Source organism: Amblyomma mixtum, chromosome 7 (genome assembly GCF_055824585.1).
Source record: "Amblyomma mixtum isolate Tamu chromosome 7, ASM5582458v1, whole genome shotgun sequence".
NCBI classification, from domain to species: Eukaryota; Metazoa; Arthropoda; class Arachnida; order Ixodida; family Ixodidae; genus Amblyomma; species Amblyomma mixtum.
In genome coordinates, this window is record NC_143018.1 from 109,706,021 (window position 1) to 109,732,042 (window position 26,022).

General features: G+C 49.0%; 1 pseudogene; it reads right to left on the reverse strand.

Annotated features, from left to right (window-relative positions):
- Window positions 1-9,480: 9,480 nt before the first annotated feature.
- Window positions 9,481-20,677, reverse strand: LOC149337182 (G2/mitotic-specific cyclin-B2-like; annotated as a pseudogene).
- Between the last annotated feature and the right edge of the window lie 5,345 nt (window positions 20,678-26,022).

Sequence of the window (26,022 nt, forward strand, 5' to 3'; positions counted from 1 at the left end):
TCGGACGGGAGAAAATGTCATAATGGCCCTGGACATCAAGGGGGCATTCGATAACGTCAGCCACGAAGCGATCCTTACGGGCCTAGACAACCTGGATTGCGGACGCAGAATCCACGGCTTCGTCAAAGCCTTCCTGTTGTCCGATAGAACTGGCACCATCGGCATAGGAGACCTTCGATCGGACAAAATTCGCTCTCCAAACAAGGGAACACCCCAAGGGTCAGTTATCTCACCCCTACTCTTCAACATAGCTATGATAGGCCTAGCTCAAAAACTACAGAACATCGAAGGCATCAGGCATGCAATGTATGCTGACGATATAACAGTCTGGACAAACACGGGCTGTCTCGGAGAGAAGGAAGAAAGGCTATAATAATAATAATAATAATAATAATAATAATAATAATAATAATAATAAAAATCTTTATTCAGCATAATCTGAACATACAAAGAAACGGAAGCGCCGTAGCCACAAGTGGGCTTGTGCGGCGACAACCGGCAGCCGCGGCAATCTTCGCGCTACATCAGAGCTCCATTAGAGGCAAAATAAAATTAAAAGACGTAAACATGAAGAACACAAAAATTTTGGCACGGAAAGAATGAAAAAGCACTGATAAGATTTTAGTACATGTTAAAGATTCTCTAACGCTTGAACTGCAACACGCAGTTTTTTGCGGGTTGTTAAAGAAAATAAATCATCCGGTAATTCGTTAAAGATAGCTGGCACGTAATATTTTCTAGTTGCTTTGCCGTAGTGAGTGCGCACTCTCGGTTTATGATAGCGAGGAACATGTCGCAACGCAAGCATAGTAAGCGGCCTCTTGTGTAGAGCAATACCTCGCAGAAAGAGGACTCGCATGCTCGACCGAGAAATCGGAACTGCTGAGAGTCTGGAGAGGCAAGCAAAACCGGACCGTCCCAACCAACGAGGACCTAAAACTCAATGTCTACCTAGAAGGGACGCCCATACCCGAAAAGACAACAATAAGAATTTTGGGCATGTGGGTTCAATGCAACCAGCGCAGTACTCACACTTTTACCCTACTGAAAACAACAACGCTACAAGTCGCACGCATGATCACCCGCATCACCAACAGGCGACATGGCATGCGTGAAGAGGACACACTAAAACTAGTCAGAAGCCTAGTAGTTAGTCGAATCACGTACAGCCTACCCTACCAGTGCCCCAACAAAAACGAAATACAACAAGCGGATGCCCTGCTACCCAAAGCATATAAGACAGCGCTCCGGCTACCACGCAACACGTCTACAGAAAAACTCATGGCCCTGGGATTACATAACACCTTTGAGGAGCTACGAGACGCGCACCTTGAGTCGCAAAAACTCAGGCTGTTGCAAACAACGACTGGAAGAGCGCTCCTGCAGAGGCTCGGATACCGCGAGCAGATGCGAGAAATGTCGAGGACGGCAACGATCTCCGACGAGCTTCGCAAGACCCTGAAGGTAGCTCCAATACCAAAAAACATGGATCCAACCTCCATCGAGGCAGAAGAGAAGCGAGGGCCGAAATCATTGAGAAAACATACGCTCCTCAAGCCACGACCGTGTATACAGACGCGTCTTGGAGAGGAGGAGATACCAAAATCGCTGTAGCGGCGGTGGTCGATTCGTCTTTACGCGAAATGACCAGCGTGTCTCTCCGAGGCTGCACAGCGGCAGAGTCCGAGGAAGTAGCCGTTGCTCTAGCGGTGGCGGAGGGCTATAGAACCGGGCGGTCACTAACAATACTCACGGACTCTCAAACAGCCTGCCGAAATTACATGAATGGCAGGATAGGTCGTCACGCGCTCCGTATACTCCTCGCAGCGAGCGACAGAATTAAAAACCAGGAAGAACAAAACGACAAGATCCCACACAAAATTGTGTGGGTACCGGGGCACACGGGGGTGGCAGGGAACCGAGAGGCCGACAGGATAGCTCGAGGATACATTACTTTCCGAGCATCCGACGAGACCGCGGAACTCGCGCCAGCACCCAGGGAATACTCGGCCATACTACAAAACTACAGAGGCAGAAGAATGCGATATCCCCCACCGCACAAATCTCTCAGCAGAGAGAAAGCTGTCACTTGGAGACAATTACAAACAGGCTCTTTCCCAAACCTACAAATACTAAACAAACTGCACCCTACGATATACACGGCCAAATGTCCCTGGTGCGACGAAAAACCTACTCTATACCACATCACATGGGCCTGCCAAAACATACACGTGGTCCCCAAAATACAAAACCCGAGTGCGGAGCAGTGGGAGACTTTGCTGTCCAGCGACCGCTGTGAAGACCAACAAGGTCTGGTACAGCGAGCTCTACGGGCGGCAGTGGTCAGCGGAGCCCTGGACTGAGGGCAACCGACCACTGATTAGAGGCGGACGACTTAGACAGAGAAGGCTCCTGGGGGTAGAACCAAGACGTCTCTGAAGATGCCCCCAAACCGCAGGAAAAACCATTAGTGTAAATAAAGTTTTCCCTTCCTTCCTTCCTTCTGCTTCCTGAGGGTTAGTCCCTGGCACGGTATGCGCACAATCTGCGGCTCAGGGCCGCAACTTCCGTTAGCCGTTCTTTCTTCTCTCACTCCCCCCTTTATCCCTTCCCTCACGGCGCGTTTCGGGTGACCACCGAGATATATGACACAGTTACTACGCCATTTCCTTTTTTTCAAAAATCGGTTTTCCTATCTTGACTTGTAAAACAAAAAAAGAAACAGGCTATACGGTCAAACATGCCAAACATGCCAAGATGCCAAACATGCAACCTAGCAGTGCAGAAATGGTTAACTGACACAATGTGATGGTAATGACGCTAGGGCTGTTCGTAGATCGGTTTCAGCTTTTCAGCCGACTACAGCTTTTCAGCCGCTTGCCGTTTTGAGGGTTGATTTTCGGGGAAAAGAAAGAAGTGCGCGTCAGAATCGGGTGAATACGGTACCTTCCACACGGCCGCGAATAAAAAAAAGATTTCATTAGCGTTATCATTTCTCGGTGGCAACCAGAGTTGAGAAGGGAAGGCTGCACGGAAAACTCCGATACGGAGATGGAAGGCAGTGTGATATCAGACACCTTGCAGAGCTATCCCATGGGTTCATAGCGTGTCTCAGCGTTCGTTGTTCACTGGATGAATTCTGACTATTTCTCCATTGGATCTAAGCATTCGTCGTGCCACTGCTTGCATAAGGGACGTGGATCACCGGTGGACTACGATGCAGCGAGCGTATTAAAAGTGATCTGATATTCATATTTTTTATTTACCTTCAAAAAGCCGGCCGCATCTCTCGAATGCAAACAGCATTGCTTAAGATTAGTTTAGAGATTAATTCTCGCACTGTGACAGTAAATCAATGCCATTTGCCTTGAACGAAGCAAAACGAGGAGGATGACTGTACTAAGACATTTTTTTTCCGTTTCACTGTACCATTTTGTGCGGCTTTCTCAGCCTTACACATAATTAACATGCCCGGCGTCCAAGCAAGCATGGCAAGTAATTTCAGAAACTTCTCACTCGAAGATTGCCTCCATTGCTTGTATCTTTCTGTTGGGTTGGTAGGTCGAGGCTGAAGGCTAGCCGAAATGAAATTATCCGATCAAATTTTGTAGCACTGACTTTCCACTTCCTGCCAGCTTCAGTTGCTTAGCGTGCAGTGCGCTACAAGTTTAAAGCCAAGCTGGATTGGACGAACAAGATAAATAAAGGTTAAAAAAAGGAGAGGGTGTGATAGTCCACTAAAAAAAAGATGCGTTTTAAGGCAAATGCTGAATCCTAAAAAATGTTGCAAGCATAGCATGAGTGCGAAAGTACTTCATAACTTTTCAGTTTTAGTAATTTGCAATAGAGTTTGCAATAGGCATACCGTAACGATAATCGGCTAAGGAACAAATTCATCAGAACAACGGCCACTCATCACTGATGAAGACAGGTAGGACAAAATGTCCAACCCTCAACACACCTGCTTCGAATCCGGAACACGAAACACATCATGGCTACCACCGAAGTGAGGGAGCTCATCATTAATATGAAACACTTATGGTTTTACATCTTTCCTGTGTAGAAATAGAAAGCGAAATTAATGAACTGCATCTCAAAGTGTACTGAAGCTTCTTGTTGGCTCTCAGAAAGTGTTATTGGTATTTTGAGTCCGGATGGGCACTGCGAGAGGCATGTAAACTACTTAGATTACACATTTTCACAGCACCTCCTGTCCGGATGCGCTTGTTTCAAACGTACACAACACTTAGTTACATACGAATCACTGGGGTCAAGATGCCTTGTATAATGCGTCACTTAGCTTCACAACCGGTTAACGGAAGCCCGGCACTCGTGTGTGACTTCCCATTAAGCATTTTAGGATTGCTAACGGATCACTAAGCGCTGGACGATCGAAACCTCGTCCAACCTTGAAGTTAAACGAGATAGTGTACAGAAACAAAGTAACGAACAGGAAATCGCACGAAACAGGCGCTTTTTTTTTTCAACACAAGTTCATCGCTTGTTAGTATATCTTTACACGTATAATTTTTCCTGAACTGAACTTTCTACACCTGGCGCGCAAAGATAGCGCCCATTTTGTCGTTTCTTCGTGTTCTGCGCAGCCCACGATGAAATGAGCAGTGCATATTTCGGCAGCAACAGATGCGTCTCAGTATATTAGAGAATATTTTTCGAGTTCCCGGTGAAATCTTAAGTTATTTCTTTCGCTTTTGCTAAGATGTCGTTCGTTGATCACTTGAATAAGGATTACCACTACATGGATAGCGCTGGGTAAAGAACGATCGACTCGCTCTGCTCAAATCTAGAGAGTCCGAGGAAACACAGATTTTCTGCTCGGTGTTCAGTAAGCTTCCAAGATCTCCCGTGTCTCAGTTTCTGGAAGCCATCATTTACAAGCAATATACTGGAACTCGTGAGGTCCCATTACGTCGAACGATTATTCCTGCTTTGTAGTGGATCATCCCGCGTGATCAAGCATAGTGCCGACGTAATCATTCGTTTCCTAATGGAACTCCAGTGAATCGCACTTCGCGCTAGTCACCCATTAATTGTCAGCACTAAAACATATCAATTTCTAACTTTACGAACATTGTTATCTTTGCCTTTTCCCTCTCGCCCCTTGGTTCCTCTTTTCTTCTCTGTTCTTTGTTGCCGAAGCCCCACGATGCCGGGATCAGAACATTCCGAGCACTAACTGATCTCGCTATGAAATGAGCTTGACTATGGGGTGGTTCGCACGGCAGAAATATTAAATACAACCTCAAGGAGCAAGGCATTTTCACTACGGCGTCCCTCATAGCCTGGGTTGCTTCGGGACGTTAAACCCCAATAGACCAAACCAAACCAAGCATTATTACATCATCAGTTCAAGTTGCTGACCGAGTAGGTGACTGAACACTGTGAACAGAGTGAAATGCACAGAAATGCTTCGGCCTCACTTGTGTCCAGCAAGACATCTCTGGGTCGTACTTGGGCCCGTCCGCAAAGAAGATATGCGGCAGCGGGTTGTATGCTCCGAAGATGTACAGATCGACGCCCACAGACTTAACACGAATGACGGAAAGCGTGGCCTAGACTACCGTCAGCGCCACGAAGCGATAGTCATTGGTGCGAGACGATGCTCTAGGTATGTTTGCGGTGGCTTACGATAGCTGGTGCGCAGCTCGCTTTTACTGCTTTTCCACTTGTGCCTGATCGCCGCGTGGACAGCGCGCTCGTCACGGGGGCGTTTAGGCGCTTTTTGCTTGCCGATTCGGCCTCCCCGGCCCCGGGAACGCTCTTTCCAGTTTTCTTATCGCGGCAACCAGGAATTGCCCGCTAAGCTGCCGCGGTTAGCACCTCCTATCGTCGGACACCGCAAACATTCCGGGAGCACTATCTCGCACCCGATGACTATCGCTTCATGTCACTGACGGCAGTCCAGGCCACGCATCCCGTCATTCGTGTTAAGTCTGTAGACGTCTGTACATTTATCATTTATACACGAAGAGTGCATAGCTGAGGCGTGAATCTGAGGCCACGCTTTCTATACGTGCGGCAGCACCCAGGTCGAGCTGACTGTGTTCAAGTAAAACATAGAAATGCTCTGGGCCGTGATGCCAAGAAGTAAATCCGGCTACCGATGCCACGGGCCGAGTTAAAAGGCGGGCGGATTGCGGCGTCTCCATTTGCGTGAACTCGATGCCACTTGTAAGTATCCAGGTCAAGGAAGTGCATATGCTGTGAGGAACTTACCGGCTGGGTACCAGCGGTGTACGTACGGCGCCCCACCACGCACACCAAGTGACGGAGATTCGTGGGCTGATCACCGCACACCTCAGGGGAGCTCCATGTCTCTTTGTTAGTACCGAAGCGGTACTAACACAACACAAAATACTAACACAAACATACGCAAAGTCACCGTAGGCTACAGAGTTCAAGTAGAAAAACGTCATCGGACTACCGCCGGGTAGCGGCAAAGTCCTCACAAGTTCCAATTGGCAATACGCAGTTTTTTTCTGCGTGGTCAGTGTCGAAGGACAGCTCATGGAACACCCTTCAGCTTCAACGTAAGTACACACTTCGGAGAAACAGATATCCCGGAGGATCCCGGTCCTTCTTTTTTTCTTTTGCCTTAAAGCACGAGAACACTGCGTGTAATTCTGAAATGCGTTTACTTTCAAAGGAGCCAACAGACGTCTGTTCGCTCAACTGGCAACTGGCGTTTTTAAACACCCTGCCAACGCAGACCACGCATGCGTCATAACTTTGAAAAGGAACAACATATCAAGACGCATGAAAGAAGCATGCACATCTGGATACAGGCTTTCACCTTGCTATAACAGACTAATGTCGCGCGCAGTCAGCGCTAGAGGGAAGGTATCATGGGTTCCTGTACTTTTACTGCATGATTCTTCAACACTTGTTGCACGGCAGGAGACACGGGTTTAGAGCAACGCCGAGAATGAAAGAGGAAGACTGCTTGCCCACAAATATTAACTGTGTCAGTCGCGGTGCAGTGAACCCCCCCCCCCCCCCCTTAAAATATACATACCCCTTCCCATCTGTCACACCACAGCGCTTGAAGGTAACGCAGATTACTAATTAATTTGATATGTGTTGTGACAGACCGTAGCGAAAATAGGACAACGAGAGGAATGCTTCAGGCTCAGGTTACACATATAAAGGACTTATACACTCTGTTTTTTTTTTCTTTTTACATGAACGCGCGAGCTTCGACCGCCGAGTCGGTCAGCGCCGCGTCAACGAGCACAGCGCGAAATACGCGAGAATACGCGCCGCGCGTGCGCTCAATGAACAGTCCGATGCGCGTCCTCCCCTATATACAGGCAGTGCCGTATTTAAACGAGCGCCTTAGAATGCTCCTCACAGCTAAACCGGTGTATTGTTCGAGCTCAAATTCCGCACAACGATGGCATTTGGTCGGCAGAACTGTTTTATACCATATCTCTTTTGGGGTACTTGTGTGAATCAATAAGAAGTCTAATGTTCGCATTGTCTGCGGCGAGGACGAAAGCAAACAGGCCGCTGTCTCAGTGGTTGCACCGGTGGCGCCACCTATTTTGTTGACAGTGGAGAGTGGCTGTGTACACGACTCACGCTGCCGAAGGCCGCTTGCAATAACCACAGAAACTGCGGAATGCACCGGAGAAGGGTACGAAGGTTATCCTTCGAACAGACAATTTTATTTGATGTTTTTCAGTTACCTATTGTCCACTGAAGCTTCCACGGGCTTTCGACTAGGCTGCCTCATTTTCAAAGCCCAATAAATTGTGCAATGATATCGCTGGGCCGAGACTTCGAGGGAACACGGTGACGAGCTTCTAGGTCTTCGGTAATAAGAGGTATAGCTGTGGGCGTTAATAATTCAAAGGTGATATCAGTAACATTTTCTTGGTTTTCTACAAGTAATTTAATTTCAACGTTTTTAACTATTTTTTTTTTCAGAGGAACTGGCGGGACACTCCGCCGGCAATTGATCAATCAGTTAACTGATTCCTACACTATTATATTTTTGCGGCATTCCTGCGCAGCCGCCGTTCATACGGGCGCGCTGAGAAGCCATTTGAGTCGAATGGCATCTCCAAGTGGCATTCCTACCAAATGTAGTTCCGCGAAGCCACTTCTACACATTAATGGCCGCCTATTTTTCCGTTACTATTGCAAGGCAACACTATTTTTTGTCGCTTTGCGTGCACGCCCAGTTATCGCTTTAATCCTTTATTATATTGTTGCGAGAAAGAATATATTTACAATTATTTACGCAAGCGATGGGAACAGCTACGACCGGCCGGAGAACACAGCGAGAACCTCGTCTGCCTCACGCTAGTTCAATCGCTCATTGTCCTCGTCTACTCACTGCAATATATTGATTATAATCGATTATAAATTATGGTCAGCGAAGTATCGCCGACGAAGGCTGTCAGTTCTCCTTGAGAAAAGCTGTTGTGCACTTAAGAAACCTACTAAAGTAGCGGCAGCGTTTCACAAATATTGTCCAACAAAAATATTCCTAATGCACTTTTTTGCACGCTTGAAGGTTGGCGCTACTCCGCCGGCCCCAACCCCGGGCGGTACATGCATCAAAATGTCGACAGAAAGAGTTCGAGAAATTTCGCACGTCATTGTGAGTTTTGTGCTGCATGTAGAAGTGCAATGTTTGGCTTAGCCGTAATTTTATGTTCAAAATGAGATCGCGAAGACGAAAAGACCGAACGAACACACCAACTGTCCTGCGGCGCTAGGACGAGTCGGCTGTCATATAAAGCAAATGTTTTTGAAGCACCTCGTGCTGAGGCCCAGCACTGGCAGTTCAGTGGAGTCACACTCGGCTAAGAAACACCTGTTCTCAGGTGCAACACAGGTCAACTGCTGCCAATCAAATCTTTTCAAATCCATATTTCATGAAATCCTGCAATCATATTCATATTTCATGATTTCTCAGTGACCTTTATCCGCGTCCTTTCTTTCTAACATTCGCGTTTTCTACGTGGCGTAGAGCCTTCGCATACCACTGCACAGCTATATCTTACACTTACTGAAGCGTATATAGTAGCAGAGGTGCATTGCTCTCCATAATTGTGGCGGGTCGGCGTAGACAGCAGCAGCGCTAAATAAAATTCTTGTACTTATCAAACCTGAAACGGTCACGTCTGCAGAGCACGGATATCCCTATTAGAGTATCCAACACTGTTGACTCTCACATTCAAGATACAGGTGTGCGACTATAATGTCAGCGCCACTTCACGAAGGAAGCCGCTGTACAGGGACACAGGAAAGTGCGGTCACGAGAAATGGAATGAGAAAATTTATTACGAAACATATGCATGCGAAATATTCGGCGAACAGAGAGTGCCACCAAAAATATGTACAGCATTCAAAATATGCAGGGAAAGTCAGCCCTGGTTTGTGTAGCTTGAACTTCAGAAGGCTCCTTTTTGAAATCTGGCAAAGCTGCTGGACCTTGGTGTTCGATAGTCAGCCGAGAGATTCAGACCAGTTCTTCTCGTAGCTCTCGAATGGAGTCTGCAATAGAGCACACGAAATGTTCACTGTGTTCTTACAAGAGTCAAACAAATGCAGCAAGATCGGTGTTCCAATGTTTTTTAAGGACGACAATGGGAACAGTAGCTCCTACGGAACATAACAAACTTACATCAGTAGGCACGGAAAAAAACATATGCCATGAAACATTTGGATTACCAACATATACAGATTTCTTGGACGAAAAGTTTGCATATCGTAAGGTCCGTCCGTCCGTCTGTCCGTCTGTCGAGTTTAACGTCCCAAAGCGACTAAGGCTATGAGAGACGCCGTAGTGGAGGGCTCCGGAAATTTCGACCACCTGGGGTTCTTTAACGAGCACTGACATCGCACACTACACGGGCCTCTAGAATTTCTCCTCCAAATAAATTCAGCCACCGCGGCCGGGATCGAACCCACGTCTTTCGGGCCAGCAGCCGAGCACCATAGCCACTGAGCCACCGCGGCGGTTTGTATTGTAAGGCATCGTTATAGAAATATTTTAGGCAATTATCGATTCTTCCGCTGCGTTTTTAAGCCATTTTTGAAATTTTCCGTCGCTACTATAGAAAACCAATAGGAAAACTTCTCGATACTAACAAAAACGTTTTTAGCAAAAGTATAGAAGCCTGCCCCGATGAGATAACTGCGGATATACTGATTGCTACAATGTAAAAATGATTTCATCCTGAGTTGCTGCTCACTGTGTTTATCAGCTATGGATTCTACTTGCCAGAGAACGAAAGAGGACTCACGTTTAGAGGTGCCGCACATTACATGTACGATCTTTGCCACTAAACGAGGTATCTCTAGACTTATACGCTGAAAACATTGAAAACGGTACCTACCCACTGTTCACTCTCGCAAGCGGCCAGTAGGAACTCTTGCATCCGCGTCACTATAGGCTGCAGGGAGCCTATATCGTGGCCACTGGACAACTGCATCTTGCGGTCCCAACTGCAAATAAATAGAAGTGTGCTTAGTAGTCACACCCATTCCCGAAGAAAAAAAATGCGTGCTCACGATGGGCATTTGGGCTACTGCGGCGTTGGCGTTGCTGAAAACTTCCCGTGTAGTAGTTAGCGGGGGGGTTATACATATTTGTTTTTTTTTTGTAATGCAACACTGAATACATATTGCCTCTCATGATAACAATCATCATTCTCTCGTGTGAAACATACAACCTGATTGTTCTTATTCAGGAACAAATGATGCCCCTGCAAGAAATACACATGTGTATTTGGTTCGTGCATGAGGCAGATAAGCAGAAAGACAACTTTGTCCCAATCAGAGTTAGAAACCGTATATGAATCACCTATTCGGTTAGAAGATTTCTTAAGCACCCACTAATGCCGCCAATTCTACTGAGACAATGTAAAATCACAATGAATGTTCCCGAAACCGAATCTCATTGGAGCATGAAAAATGCTTTAGTCACTGGAAGGCAATATAAAAGTAATACACCTTCGAAAAGTAGTACCACTAAAAAAAATTTTTAAGTTTTAGACAACAGCTATAAATTTGTTTAAAGCCAGCCCCTTTTCGAAACATTATTATTGAGGGAAGTGGCGCATCCCTCCTAGGAAAAGGTAACATAAAAAATTTTAAAAGTCGCTAATTCGTACCAGCGACTTTACCGAGCGTAATGTAGTTTTTTTTTTTTCAGGGTATTATTCAAGATTTTGATTACAGCGTGTTTTTACTTTTCATAGGCTCTAAAAATTAAAAAATAGTATGGGCTCAGTGGCATACCAGAGATTTTTCCTTCCCTGAAAGTGCATGGCGCAGTACAGAGCCGATGCGGCCTTCTTGGAGGGCTTTGTCCAGGCCATGGTGTAGTCGACTAGGCACACCTCTAGGATGTACATAGCCGTCAGGTGCTCCTGTTTTCTCGTCTGTTCAGGAGAGGAAACATGTGGTAGCAAAGATTACTATTCCGAATCTCTACTTCGATTAAAAAGTCAACAACTCATCTGCGCATGCCTGTGGAAGAGACAAGAGCTTATATCTGGCTATCTGTCTTCCCAAGCAACTGGTCAGAAAAAGCAACAAAGCAAAAACGCGGCGCAGCTTGTCTGCTTGCCTGGTGCACGGGGAATTTAGGAGAAATTCAGGTTTTAAACCGAAATTGATGATAAATTGGTATTGGGCAGCGTGGGTAGAACACCAAACTGTAATAAGTAAACGATATCCCACGGCATCACATCCCGATTCCTCCTTTAAAATACAGTGTGTAAAGTTTTCTGCGCCGATTCCGTAAACAAGGCTGCACTTTCACCCACTCCATGAAAAGTTTTAAACTGAATTTCATCAGTTTTAGGCAGCCATTTCGGCTGCCAAAAAGCAACAAAATGCCGAGAAATGCATGTATGATACTAAGAACGAAATTTGGATGGAGGAGTCCTCAGCATCCCTTTAGAGGAAAGCACACACCTAATTGATCGTTTCGTGTTTTCTTTATAACCATGATTAAAGCATTAGTATACATGCATGGCAACGTAGTTTCCGCCTGCAACCAGTAAACAAATCATAATCGAATCTTTTTTTCGCATCCTACGGTTTCAGGTCTAAAAGCAAAAAAATCACTCTGACGTCAAAGGTGCCCACGAGTAACGCGAAACAAGAGAAATCCTGCAACATAATCGTTGCCTCGAGAAATTGTGTTCCGGCTCTTAAAGCAAGCGGACATTATTATTGTAGTTAGCATAGACGAGGAAGCAGGGATTATTTCGCAAATTTTCTCTAGCTTCATGTGCGATGTACGGACCTGTGACGTCACACTCATCACTCGGCTGTTGAAAAAAAAACGAACCTCGATAAGACCAATTTAATGGTCGTAGGCGAATACAACCCACTGATCAATGTTGAGGATTGTCGTTCGCGAGATTACAACGAACAAAACATGCAACCGAAGTTAGGTGGTTATCCTCCTTCAAAAAAAAAAAAGCAGAGCAGCCATACCGAGTGGAGAAGTGGACGTGCAGAACCGAGGAATACATACCGACGCGCGATATTCACCTTAATGATATTCAACTTCACCTTAATGAACCAAAATGTAGTTGAACGGCCCACAGCGACTCAGGCTATGAGGGACGCCGTAGTGAAGGGCTCCGGAAATTTCGACCATTTGGGGTTATGTAACGTGCACTGACATCGCACAGTACACGGTCCTCTAGAATCACTTTGCTGGACCAAAATATGCTCTAACGAATTAGGTTCTAATCTTTCGAAGGCAAATCACATCAACTGGACCGCAGTTAAGCGTCTATATATCACCTGCGCTCCTTTGTGTGCCCTACATGAAGCACTCAAATATCACCCCTCCCCTCGGAATCTCAAAACAGCGTGAATATAATAGTGCCAACCATACGACAGACTATTGTATGTTCTAACAGCTCGATTGTATCGAGCACCTATCCAACTTATAGCTTAGCGGAGACACGTCGTAGATTGCGAGCAGCAATCAGTTAATGAGCAACATCCTCCGCAGATCCCTCTAGGCCAAGAATGCAACCGAAAGCACGGCAGGCACCTACCTGAGCAGCCTTGCAGTTGCGACGCAGGAAGTCCAGGGGCAAGGGCAGGTCCAGAGTCCAGGGACCAATCGACAGCCCGGAGAATGTCCTCTTCGATGGCGCTCAGCTCTCGCTCCGTCGTCTCTCCCATGCCTTTGGTCGATGCGAGGTAGGAACGGTAGAGAAGGCGGTACTCAGGCTCTTTGTGCTCCACCGCAGCACCCAGTGCTGCAGCCCACAGCAGCTCCATCTGGCGCTTATCCACGGCGCGCATCTGCACAAGTGTCGTGTCCGGTCGCTGTGTTGAATGCAGCGAAAGACGCACACGGTACTTTTAGACTTCGTTTATTTAGAGCTGAAGAGGGTGCGACCAGCGTCGACCGAGGTAGGAGCCGAACTGGCCGCCCGAAGAAAGGAGGGAGCGAAGAAGCGTCCACGGGAGGGAGTGGCTTCCCAGAACAGGAGGAGGGTGCGGGGGCGCACCGTGGGGGGGCCTCTGGCGACAGCGTGCGACGAGGGGCAACTGTCGTGGTCGTTAGGAGGAGGATTGAGTGGTCGTTAGGAGGGGAATGCGAGTGGTCGTTAGGAGGGGGCGCACACACACAAAAGCAATAAGGGGACACAACACTTCCTTCCCCCTTAGAAAGTTGCCTGGTATCGTGCAGGGGGTCGGTGCTCACGCGTGGAGGCGCGCTGGCTTTGTGCGCTCGGGGGAGAAACACTTGTAGGCTGGCTGTTGTTCGCTGTGTCTCCTGGGTCTGTCCTGGGCGAAGTCTCTTCTTCCGGGAAGAGGTGCCAGGCTATGTGGGAAAATGGTGCACGTGTTCTCTCCGCTGGCGGACAGCTCTCAGACGGCGTCGTAAATCTACGCAGCTGGTTGAGATGTCGGCGTGCTACTGTGTCATGTATGTTGACGAGCCAAGAGCGCAGGCCTATGCGTCTGACAATTGTAGCTTCCTCCCAGCGTGGCTTTTTCAGAAACTGTCGGGCGAGGACGCGCTGCCCCTCATTAAGCGTGCCGCAGCGCGGAATTGCTTTTTCTTCCCGGAACGTCTCTGCCTTTGGCTCGGGGAGGATGGCTGTGAGCTGGGTTCGCATTTCACGCTCGAACATCATTTTCGAGGGGGTCTCGCCTGTTCTGCTCTGAACCGTCGTGTGCTGCTTGAAGAGAAAGCGCGCAAGGCGGCGCTGCAGCGAGCCTGTCTGATCTCTTTCAAGGGCGCGTTTTAGCTCGGCTACATAGCGCTCGGCTTGTCCGTTTGTCGCTGGGTGGTAGGGGGCCGATGTAACTGATGAGATCCCGTTGTCGCGATAAAACTTGAGGATCTCCGCAGACACAAACGGTGTTCCGTTGTCCGACACTACCTTGCGCGGCAGGCCGAACGTTGCAAATAGTGATCGGAGGTTGTCAATGACTGCTGCCGAAGTCGTCTGTCCCATTTGCCTTATCTCAAGCCACTTTGTGTAGGCATCTACGACCACAAGGAAAGTGCAGCCCTCAATTGGTCCTGCAAAATCAATGTGCAGTGTGTGCCATGGTGTGTCTGGCTTTTCCCATTCTGGGACAGGAGCTTTCGGCGGGGCGCTCCGGCTGCTCTGGCAAGGCTTGCATTCTCGCACCACTGTTTCGATGTCGTTGTCAATGCCAGGCCACCACATGTAGCTTCTGGCACACTTTTTCATTGCAACGATGCCCCGATGTCCGGCGTGGATGAGAGACATAGCTTGTGCGCGTAGTTCTCTCGGCATCACAACTCGGGACCCAAATATGATGCAGCCGCGATGGGTGCTCAACTCTGTAGCTCGCCTGCGGTAAGCGTCGAAGTTGTCCCCTTTGAGTTTATGCACGTTGCCTTGTTGAACAGCTGTGTAAACTAGCCGGAGAGCTGCGCACTTCTGCGTAGCTGCTGCAACTGTGCCTGCTGTAAGCGGAGGTTCTGGCAGTGCTTCGAACATCAGAACGTCTCCTAGTGGAAATGGTTCGTCAACAGTTGCGTCTAGTGGCAGACGGCTTAGCGCATCGGCGTTTTGATGTTTACCAACCATGTTCTGGCTCGGCGTCTGGTGTATGCCGCATATCATCACGCCTAGTGGAGAAAACCAGTTTCTCCCTAGAAGGCTTGATCCTGTGCCCTTCACAACAAGCAGAGGTAGCGTATGGGTCTGGCCGTTGTAGTTAACCTGCACGTTGGCAGAGCCCAATAGTGGCAGATTCTGTCCTGACCACGTTCGCAGGTGCGTGTCGTCTTGTTGCAGGGCGGGTGCGTCAGATGGCCATGAAGTTCGGAACGTGTCCTCACTGATCAGAGTACAGGCTGCGCCGGAGTCCACCTCGAACTTAATCAGCTGGTGATGTACGCTTACTTCTGTAAAAATCTTCGGTCGCGTGCCGAGATTCATGGTGTTCAGGTCGTACAACACAGATGGTGTTGCTGATGTTGTTCCATGGAGATCAGATAGCGGCGTATTCTCTGAGGCGTTGACGCTGTGATTAGGCTGGGAAGGTGACTTTATCTTGGCAAGTCTCCGTTTCGTAATGCATGCTCTTTCGATATGCCCTCGCTTGTGGCAAAAATTACACGTGGCTGACTGGAATCGACATCCCTGGGGGTTGTGTTGGTCGTCACACCGCCAGCAGCGTTGTGCCTTTTTGACCGATTTTACAACAACAGAAGGCTTGCGCACCTGGTTGCTTGTCTGGTGTACCGGCTCGGTGTTCCGGCGAATCCCTCTCTGCTGGTGACCGGCGCTCTCCGCTCGAACGGCGATGTCGTAAGCTTTGCTGAATGTGAGGTCCTTCTCAGCGAACAGGCGCTGCTGCAGTGACTCGTCACTCAGTCCGCACACAAATCTGTCGCGTAACATCACGTCCAAGGGAAGCATGGTGGTGTTAGCAGAAGAAGCTGCGTCTCCCTCCTGCCCGGTAGCTGTTGTCGACAGCGTTCCAAAATTGCAGTCGGCAGCGAGCTTCTTGAGCGCTGCTACGTAGGCGCTCACTGTTTCTCCTTCCAGTTGATCTCGTCGTTGGAAGCGAGCCCGGCTGTAGACCTCGGATGGCCTTGGGTCGTAGTGCTTTTGCAGCGCTTTTACGATGTCGTCGTAAGACACTGCCGCTGGTGTGCTTGGCTGAATAAGGGCGCAGACAGTATCGTAGGTCTGCTCCCCGCACAGCGTCAGCAGGTTGGCCCTCTTCAAGGCTGGGTCTGTGATGTTGTTAGCTTCAAAGTAGAACTGAAGGCGTCCAACCCACGATGACCACGATGAGCCGTTGAACTCTGGTATCTGATTGGGAAGTCGCCACTGTCGTGTCCGGTCGCTGTGTTGAATGCAGCGAAAGACGCACACGGTACTTTTAGACTTCGTTTATTTAGAGCTGAAGAGGGTGCGACCAGCGTCGACCGAGGTAGGAGCCGAACTGGCCGCCCGAAGAAAGGAGGGAGCGAAGAAGCGTCCACGGGAGGGAGTGGCTTCCCAGAACAGGAGGAGGGTGCGGGGGCGCACCGTGGGGGGGCCTCTGGCGACAGCGTGCGACGAGGGGCAACTGTCGTGGTCGTTAGGAGGAGGATTGAGTGGTCGTTAGGAGGGGAATGCGAGTGGTCGTTAGGAGGGGGCGCACACACACAAAAGCAATAAGGGGACACAACAACAAGGAAAAGTAGCAGAGACCGGAACACAGAACAGTCAGAAGACAGTCCTCATTCATAGCTCCCAGCAGAACTTGTACATACCTACAGATTCTTCCGATACTGTAAATGACACAAAACTGCAGAAAAACAGGAGTAGGAGCTTACTGATATGCACTTTGCCTAGCTTCAAATCGCGTATGGATCTGTAGTGCCATGGAGTGAAAAGCCCTCAGTTGCGCGCCAATGTGCACAAGACGCTAACGAAGGATAGACGACATGAAAAATGAAATGGATCTAATGCCGACAGCTTGCGTTTGTATAAACGATTCGCTCTTGATTACGTCCATATAAGTACAGACTTAGGGCGTAAGCTATTTAGAATTGAAGCTCAAAACGCATCGAATAGTTCAAGTCATCGAATGCATAACAGATGAAAACTCCCCGGCAACTGCGACCTTATCTACCAGTGAATTCCTTCAGTACGAGGCACTAACGGAAGCTGCAGAATCCATAGTTCCGACAATCAACGAGCAGTGGCGGTGCGCTTTCACACAGCCCCAAACGGTAAACAAGCACCATGAGTATGGCAAAGCGTATCACAGCTCGGTTCATTACGAATCCAGGAGTAGGAACAATAAAATCTGCAGATGCCTAGTTGTAACACACAGGTACTTAAAATACCTGAGAGAAAGAATTACATGAGAAAAGGCACCACAGATGAGACAAATAATGTAAAATTCGCACGGAAACGTCCTCGAGTTCTGTATGATGCAAGTCTCAAGTCGTTTTCCGGTGAAACGTAACGCTAAGGCATCATTCGCCTGATCCATCACGGAATTCGTTCGTATTTGTATCGGCATTCAATTTTCTAATACTCCACTTTAGATTTGGTCGCTGCTTGTGAACACAATTCAAATGTAATGAGAGAGGCTTTTCTGACCTATAAGTAGCGATCCGCGAGGAAGACAGCCAGAAGCAGCGTCTCCGGCGAGACCTGCAGCACATTGCGGGTCCCGATAAGCCAGTGAACATTGCGCTCCCGTATCGAGCGATCCACCACCTTTTGGCCGCTCAAAAATACCGGTTCAATAGGCCATTTCGTCTGAAATGGAGAGGAATAAAAAAGGACACTCTAAGAGACGAGTTCTAAGAACTAAGTTTCGAATAATAATGTCGCACATAATGTCAAAAAGCAATCTCTTCTCGTCTCCAAGGCATGTAGAGGTCCACGTAAAAAGAAGAATTAACAATGTCATTGATCCAAAGTTCTACTACTATCCCAGTGTCACATGGAGATGTTGATATCTCAAGCCCTACACCCCCAATGTCAGCTACCAACAAGAGGTTCTAATTTCGTGTTATGCGAAATGTAATCAGACAAGTTTTAAAGTAGCACACTGGCACAAGGACAAATGGGACATAATGCGTTCAAGACACAAACATGCAGAAATCCTGGACTTTTTTTACACGAGCGAGTGCTTGTAAGCAGACAAAGTGACGGCCCATCGCTGCAAGCGTGCTGCCGCGATCGGTGGAATGCCTGTTTTCTGCCCCAGGATGGTTTGTAACCGCTTGTGATCCGTGATCAATGTGAAACACCTTCCATAGATGTAGAAATGAAACTTTTTGATTGCAAAAATGATGGCAAGTGCTTCCTTTTCTAGCTGACTGTACTTTTTCTCAGCGTCATTTAATGTGCGCGACGCATAAGCGACCGGGCGAGGGCTTCCATCTTCCGCAACATGAGAAAGTACTGCACCCACGCCGTACTGGGAAGCGTCACAAGCCACTTGCAAAGGCTTATCGGGGTCGTAATGCGCCAGTATCGCGGATGACGCCAACGCATTTTTGACTTCCTCGAACGCCACTTGGCACGATGCATCCCAGCGCCATGGATGATCGCGACGCAGCAGTTTGTAAAGAGGACTGGCCAGAGTAGACAATCGTGGAACGAACTTCCCGTAGTAATTTACGACGCCCAGAAACGACTGCAGCTGCTGCTTGCTTGTGGGCGCGGGAGCTTTCGTCAAGGCTTCTATCTTCTCTGGCGTTGTGCCGACACCTGCTGCGCTGATAACATGACCAAGATAGCGCAATTTGTTTTTTTTTTTTGAAAGAACGAACACTTTTCTTTCTTTACTCGAACCCCGCGCTCCGTCAACCGCTTTAGGACCACTTCCAGATTTGCAAAATGCTCGTCTGCCGTCCTTCCAGTGATGAGAAGGTCATCCAAATAGCAGCTGACACCTTTCAGGTCTTTCAGCATTGTGTCCATAATTCTTTGGAAAATGGATGGTGCCGATGAAACCCCGAACGGTAGCCTGTTTACCGCAAAAAGTCCTTTATGGGCATTGAGTGTCAAGCACTCTCTTGACGACTCCGTCACCACCACCTGCTGATAGGCTCTGTTGAGATCAATCTTAGAAAATTCTTGGCCCCCTGCGAGCGCCGCAAACAACTCATCGACTCTCGGCAGTAGGTACCGGTCAGTTTCAAGACCAGGATTTAGGGTGGTCCTGTAATCGCCGCATAGTCTTATTCCACCGTCCTTCTTTACTACTGGTACAACCGGTGTGGCATAGCTGCTCGTCGCAACTGGTGAAATGAGACTCCCATGCCTTCCAGCTTAGTAAGCTCGGCCTCGACCGCAGGTTGTAATGCAAAGGGCAAACTTCTTGCCTTCAGAAACTTCGGCACGCTACCATCTTTTAGCGACAACTCTGCTCTTTCTTCTGAAATTGTTCCCAGTTCGTCATTAAACAAACTCTGCTATCTGTCTAGAAGTGCGCGTAGTCCGGCAGTTTGACTCGAACAAGCAGAACCATCTGACCTGGAAATAGCGTCGAGATCGAAGATACTGCTCCAATTGAGTCGGATGGCTTGCAACCACTGTCGACCTAGCAGCGGAAGTCCCTTTTCTTTCGTGATGTAGAGAGGCAGCTGGGCCCTCTGCCCTCCGTACTACACGGCCACGTGAGCGACTCCAACAGGCTGGACTATGGCTCCCTGGAACGTCCGCAGCTTCAGCGTCGTTGGCATGACCTTGATTGAGGGAAACATCTGCCGAAACTGATATAAAGACATGACGGACACAGTAGCCCCTGTATCCAGCTCCATGATCAAGGGCCGACCTTCCACGTGCACAGAAATTGTTATCGGAGCCAGACCAGGCGAAATAATTTCCTTCATGCTTACAGAAGCTTGAACGGGAACCAATGTCTTCATCGAGTTTCGCCGCGCTCCCTTCGTCTTTTGCTGCTTGTTAGCTTGGCGCACCCTTTGAATGTGTCCTTTCTTATCACATTTGAAACAGGTGGCCGCAATGTGCGGACACAGTCGGCTTGCATGCTTCGCCGACGCGCAGCGATAGCAGTTTCGCTGCGTCATATCGCTTTCCCCAACGGCTCTGACCTTGTAAACGTCCGGAACGCCCGTATCAGAGGCGTGCGCTTCTGCTACGCTCTTTTTCGCTGCTTCTATGGCTAGCGCTCGTTCCACGGCTTTTTGAAAAGTTAGCTTATTATCCTCCGTGAATAACACTCGCTGTATATCTTGTCTGCTCAAACCGCAAACAAAACGGTCCCGCAGCGACTGATCGAGTGCGGATTCAAATTCACATGTCTGTGCCAATTTCCACAACTGTGCAACATATTCCGAAATCGATTCAGTCTCGAGTTGCGCTCTCCTGTAAAATTTCGCGCGTTCATTAATAACCGACGGCTTCGGTGACAAGTGGTCGCCTAGAAATTTCTTTAGCACGTCGAAACTTTTAGCTGACGGCAATTCCGGCGCTGTCAATGACTTGAGGATACTGTACGTCTTTGGGCCTACGAGACTCAAGTAAGCGTGTACCTTGTCGTCCTCGGGGATACGGTTGAACAGAAGAAACGACGTTAAGCGTTCCTCGTACGACGGCCAGTCGCTCGTAGACTCGTCGAAGGGCTCGATGTCTCCCAGTCGACCCACGATTTGCGTCACTGCTCCCGCCGCTGCCGAACCATCCGTTGCCATGTCGGCTTGCTGTAGAACTGATCAGAATCCCATCCTCGTCGCCAAATGTCGTGTTTTGTCGGGGACAGCAGACGAAGGCCAGGTGGGTGGAAAACCGAACGTGGTTTATTCCATCACAGCTTGTAGTGGAATTCCCGATGGCCGAGCAGCGCGGCTTATCTTATAGCCAGCTCTCGCGATAGTCGCGCCGCCGCTTTTGCTCTAGCCGCGACGATTACACAACACATAGTATATATAATTTCCTCTTCCTTTCATGCAGACGCTTGCCAGTGTATAATAAAGGGAAATGTATAGCATAGCAAAATTGAGGGTGGAGTACCAAGGCTATTCTTTGTGTAGCTTCACGAAGAACTGCGTTTGGACAAGAGAAAGATGATTGTGTAAAATCGATATGTTCCCCTAGAATTCCACCTACTGCGCGTGGTCAAGTGAATTCCTAGCAGAAAGCACTTTGTTCGACCACGAGTTTAATATGAATAAATACCACTTTTAGTAACTTTTAGGCTATGGACCCACAGTGATGTGTGCTGTATGCAAGTTCAGGTGGCGTTCCTGCCACCGGCTGAGGGAACGCTTGTAAAGAATGTTTTTCAAATGAGTTTTCTTACTTCACATTGCATCTCTGAAGTTCTCCTTTGGTGAAGTCATGCAAGCATAGAGCGAAACATGCGAGTAGAAAAGTTAATTTTAAATCAGTGTATTTTTAAAACACTGCTATACACGCTGAGGCAGTAACTCCGGGCTCATCATACAAGCCCAGCTTTGCCGCCAGAAACAGGTCTAAAATAAAACATTCCGAAGTATTCACGGGGTACTTAGCCCGTTCTCAACATGTTACGTTCGCTTTTTCGGCCTTCAGAAAGAAGGCCGAAAAAAAAAACACGCCAAGAAGGAAGGAAAGTGAGGACGGAGTCCTCGCTACAACAGCCGCAAAAAAATTACTCTTCCTGAGAGGTTACCAACACTCGACGTCCACTTTTGTTTGTCGGAAGAAAGCAGGCGGCGGTCCTCTAATTTCAGACAAGGCCCTTTCATCGTTCCGACAGCAGCCGAGTATAAGCAGGAAAATGGAAGGAAAGGTTGCAGAAATCGAAGAGGAAGAAATTCCGACAACAAAAAAATTTGTTTCGCCAAAATATCACTTTGATTAATGAATTTCACGCTGTGATTAAGCAGTGTCTGACCGAGAGAAAAGTTTCATTAAATAAAATTGCACATTTTTTCTCACACAGGATTTCACAGCAAGCACCAAACTTTCAAGGCTTCTTACTGCATGTTTAGTCCGCTACTTTCAACCAAAGAAATTTCAGATTATCACGCCTGCTAATGCTCTTAATTGGGCTAGTTGGTTTACGGATTCTGGCATGATAACTTACTCTAAAGAGATATGAACACAGAAAGAAGCAAAAAGAATGTCACAAAACGAGAGGGCACAGTGTCCTGTTGCCGCCTTCCGTGTCCCTATTTATTTAGCGTTAGTTACCATGTCAGGATTATCTCGCAACTCCGAAACAGACAAAAGAAATAACTGACTCTGTTTAATGTCTTTTTGCTTCCACGAAAGACTCGCACCGAGCTTGAAAAGCAATTTGATCATTTTGACTTGTAGTTTGAGCAACTTGTTTCGACTCACCGCCGCTACATTTGAGCAATGAAAGCATTGCAAAAACGTGCCCGTTTATCATATACCACGATACCTGCCGCCACGAAGGACTACTGGCAATAAATTTCTAATGAAGAGATGCTATGGTAATTGGCGTTAAACGTGATCGCAAAGCTGCACATAGGCTGTGACGGATGCCGCAGTGAAGATCTCCTGATTAATTTCGAACACCTGGGGTTCTTGAACACGCACTGATACCGCCCAGCACACAGGAGGTTTCGCATTTCATCTCCTTTGAAACGCAGTCGCCACGGACAGGATTCGAAAACGCGACCTTTAAATTTGTAGCCGAAAGGCATAGCAGCTAAGAAATCGGTTTGTTCTGATAGAGAGCGATCTAGAGCTGAATGCGGCTAACGGCAAGGCATGCAAGGCAGATTTGTTCACTCGCAATTTTTGGCTGTGTTGGCTCTGCACCAAAACTGCCTTTGTGCACGACCTCTCGAAGAAGGCAACCGTTGCTCGCTCTAAGCGGGACAGCGCATGTCGTCACACTACATACATACATGATGTAATATGATCATTAAAGTTTGGTTTGGTTTATGGGGTTTAACGTTCCAAAGCGACTCAGGCTATGAGGGACGCCGTAGTGGAGGGCTCCGGAATTTTCGACCACCTGGGGTTCCTTAACGTGCACTGACGTTGCACAGTACACGGGCGATTGAAGGATTGATTGAATTGAATTGAAGGATTGATCTAAACGTTATAGAACAAGTCAGAACTGGTTTTTCGCTGGCTAGGCTGGTTCTTCTGATTAAAGCAAGATACTCACCTGCGACGAACAGCTCAACGCGAGCCTCGGTGACAGTCACGGGAAAAGTTGCACTGTCGTCGTCATCGCGGTACGTGACGTTGCAAACGTAACTTCCTGTGTTGTTATGTTCCAGCCGGTTTAGCAGCAACGCTGGTGGGTCGCTGAGAAGCGAGAAGAATGCTCTACCCGACCATTACGGCTGCTTCCAGTGGGTGCCATCCACTAGTCCGGTGCTTCCAGCCAGCACCGGGGTGGAGGACGTAGATGGCGCCACGAGTGCGTAAGCTTTCTTCGCTTCCCGATGGACACTCGAATTCCGAGACGAGAGGTCTTCGTGTTTGCTCTGGTCAGTGGTGACAAATTGATACCAGACGGCCGAGAGAGCCCGCCGCGGCGCCATGTCGATGGGACAGGGTAGCGATGTATACTCGCCTTCCAGGACGTCGAGCCAAAGCAGCGTACCTGAAGACATGCCTATGGAAAGAAACACCTCGTAACTAAACACTGTTCTTTGATACGTGTAGAATGAGCTGATAACATAAAAGAGCTGCGGCAACTCGGGCATTAATTTTCCAAGAACATCATGATTTGAGCTAGTACTAGTTATCATTAAGATCCAAAACAGTATAGACTTGTGGAGACGAATCGTAGGCACCAGTCATCGTCGGGTCTCCACAAATATATTCGGCTGGACGCGCTCAGCCAGGCTGGAACGGAACAGCGCTGCGCCGGCCTTGCAGTTAAGCAGCCACGAAATCCAGTCTGCGCGTACTTGGCAGGCGTACTGGGACAGTCGTCGTCTTCTGCTGCCGGACCACGATGGCACGCTTCAGGCCCCCCCCCCCCCCCCCCCCCTCTAGCGATGAAGCCTTGAGCGAGGGGTGAATGGCGAAAAGCAGATACTCTTGGCGCAAATCGTACGCGACGAGGACTGGCACGGTCGGGAGGGAATGCAGCGGCACAGTTAGCGATGACGTCGGTGTCAAGATGAGCAGGTTTAAGGAGGTCAACTGAGATTGTGTCCTGCCGGCCATTGATGAGCAGGAGAAAGTGCTTAGGAGCACGCCGGAGCACTTGGTACGGACCATCGTATGGTGGCCGTAAGGGCGGGCGTACGGCGTCGTGGCGAACGAAGACGTGAGTGCACCGCTGAAGGTCGGAGGGGCCGTGGACACGACGGGAATACTGGCGCTGACGTGGTGGAACGACAATACTCATAACGCTACGTAGGCGGTAGGCGTAATCTGAGACGTCAGCAGGCGTGGGTGGTGAGGGCTCGAAGAATTCGCCAGGGACACGGAGAGTGGTACCAAACGTTAGCTCTGCTGCACAAGTAGAAGAGTCACTGCGAAGTGCAGTGCGGAGACCAAGCAGGACGAAGGGTAGGCGCTCAATCCATGGCGAAGGAAAAGCGGACGCCAGAAGTGAAGCTTTCAGCTGCCGGTGAAAACGCTCGATGACACCGTTGGAAATAGGGTGGTAGGAGGTTGTCTTGATGTGATTGACGCCGAGGAGCCGAGATAGGTTGGCAAATAAGGTGGAGTCAAATTGACGACCACGATCAGTCGTAATGGTGCAAGGGACACCGTATCGGCTGATCCACAGTGTGATGAGTGTTCTTGCGATCGACTCCGCCGTTATGTCCAGAAAGGGCATCGCTTCAGGCCATCTCGTGAACCTGTCAATGCAGGTTAACAGGTAGCGGTGGTTCCCGCAGGGAGGAAGGGGACCGACAATGTCGACGTGCAGATGGCTGAAGCGGGCGTCCGGGGACGGGAACGTGCCTAGCGGCGTCGCAGTGTGTCGACGCACTTTGCTTTTCTGACAGCTCAGGCACGCGCGCGACCAGCGGCGAACGTCGACGTTGATGCGAGGCCAGACGTAGCGAGCCGTGATAAGGCGCTGTGTTGCGCGAATGCCGGGATGGGCCAAAGAATGGAGGGCATCAAAGACGGTTCGTCGGTATGGTGGGGGCACGTAGGGGCGAGGGCGACCCCGGAGGACGACCCCAGAAATTTGGTGACTCCGGACTTCGCGTCTTCGTTCTCTGCTCCTGCCCTGCGCTTTGCATCAGCCGCTTCGCTTGGCCTACCACTGCCCGGAGCTCGAGACCCCGCCTACCTTCCATCTTGTAAGCCCTGGCCATGGATCCCTCCACTCCTATGCCGTCTCCGCCGCCTCGCACGCTGCCACCTCATGAGTCCGCGGTCTCCGCCCTCAAGCTCCCCGACTTCTGGTCATCGGACTCGGAACTTTGGTTCCTCACCATCGAGGCCTTGTTCCGCCGACACCGCATCACGTCCGGGTCACCAAATTTGTGGACACGAATCGTAGGCACCAGTGATCGTCGGGTCTCCACAAATATATTCGGCTGGACGCGCTCAGCCAGGCTGGAACGGAACAGCGCTGCGCCGGCCTTGCAGTTAAGCAGCCACGAAATCCATTCTGCGCGTACTTGGCAGGCGTACTGGGACAGTCGTCGTCTTCTGCTGCCGGACCACGATGGCACGCTACAGACTAAGCGTAGCTAAAGCCATTTATGATCACCCGGTGGTCACGAATGAAAACCGGTGGATGGTGCCGAAGGCCAAGAATGCCGAGAAGCGAAATCGGTTGCGATTTTGGCATCTGCGACTTGGCGATTTAGAGCACGTGATCCAGGCGTTGCGATGCGAAACGGTGGCGCTCTTCGTGGGGTATGCAATGAACATTAGCTTTAAGTGTGACGCATTGTTCGGCGAGGTGGTGCGTGATGTCAGAGAACAGAGGCGCAACTGAGACAGCATTAAAGCAGCGCACGAGTATTGTCCTTTCTTATGCTGTCTTAATTGTTCCGCTGTTTGCTTGCACTTTAAATGTGTCCATTCGCTAATGGAATCAGATGATGCAGGTTATAAATTATTCAAAACGAATTGAATATGTTCTCAA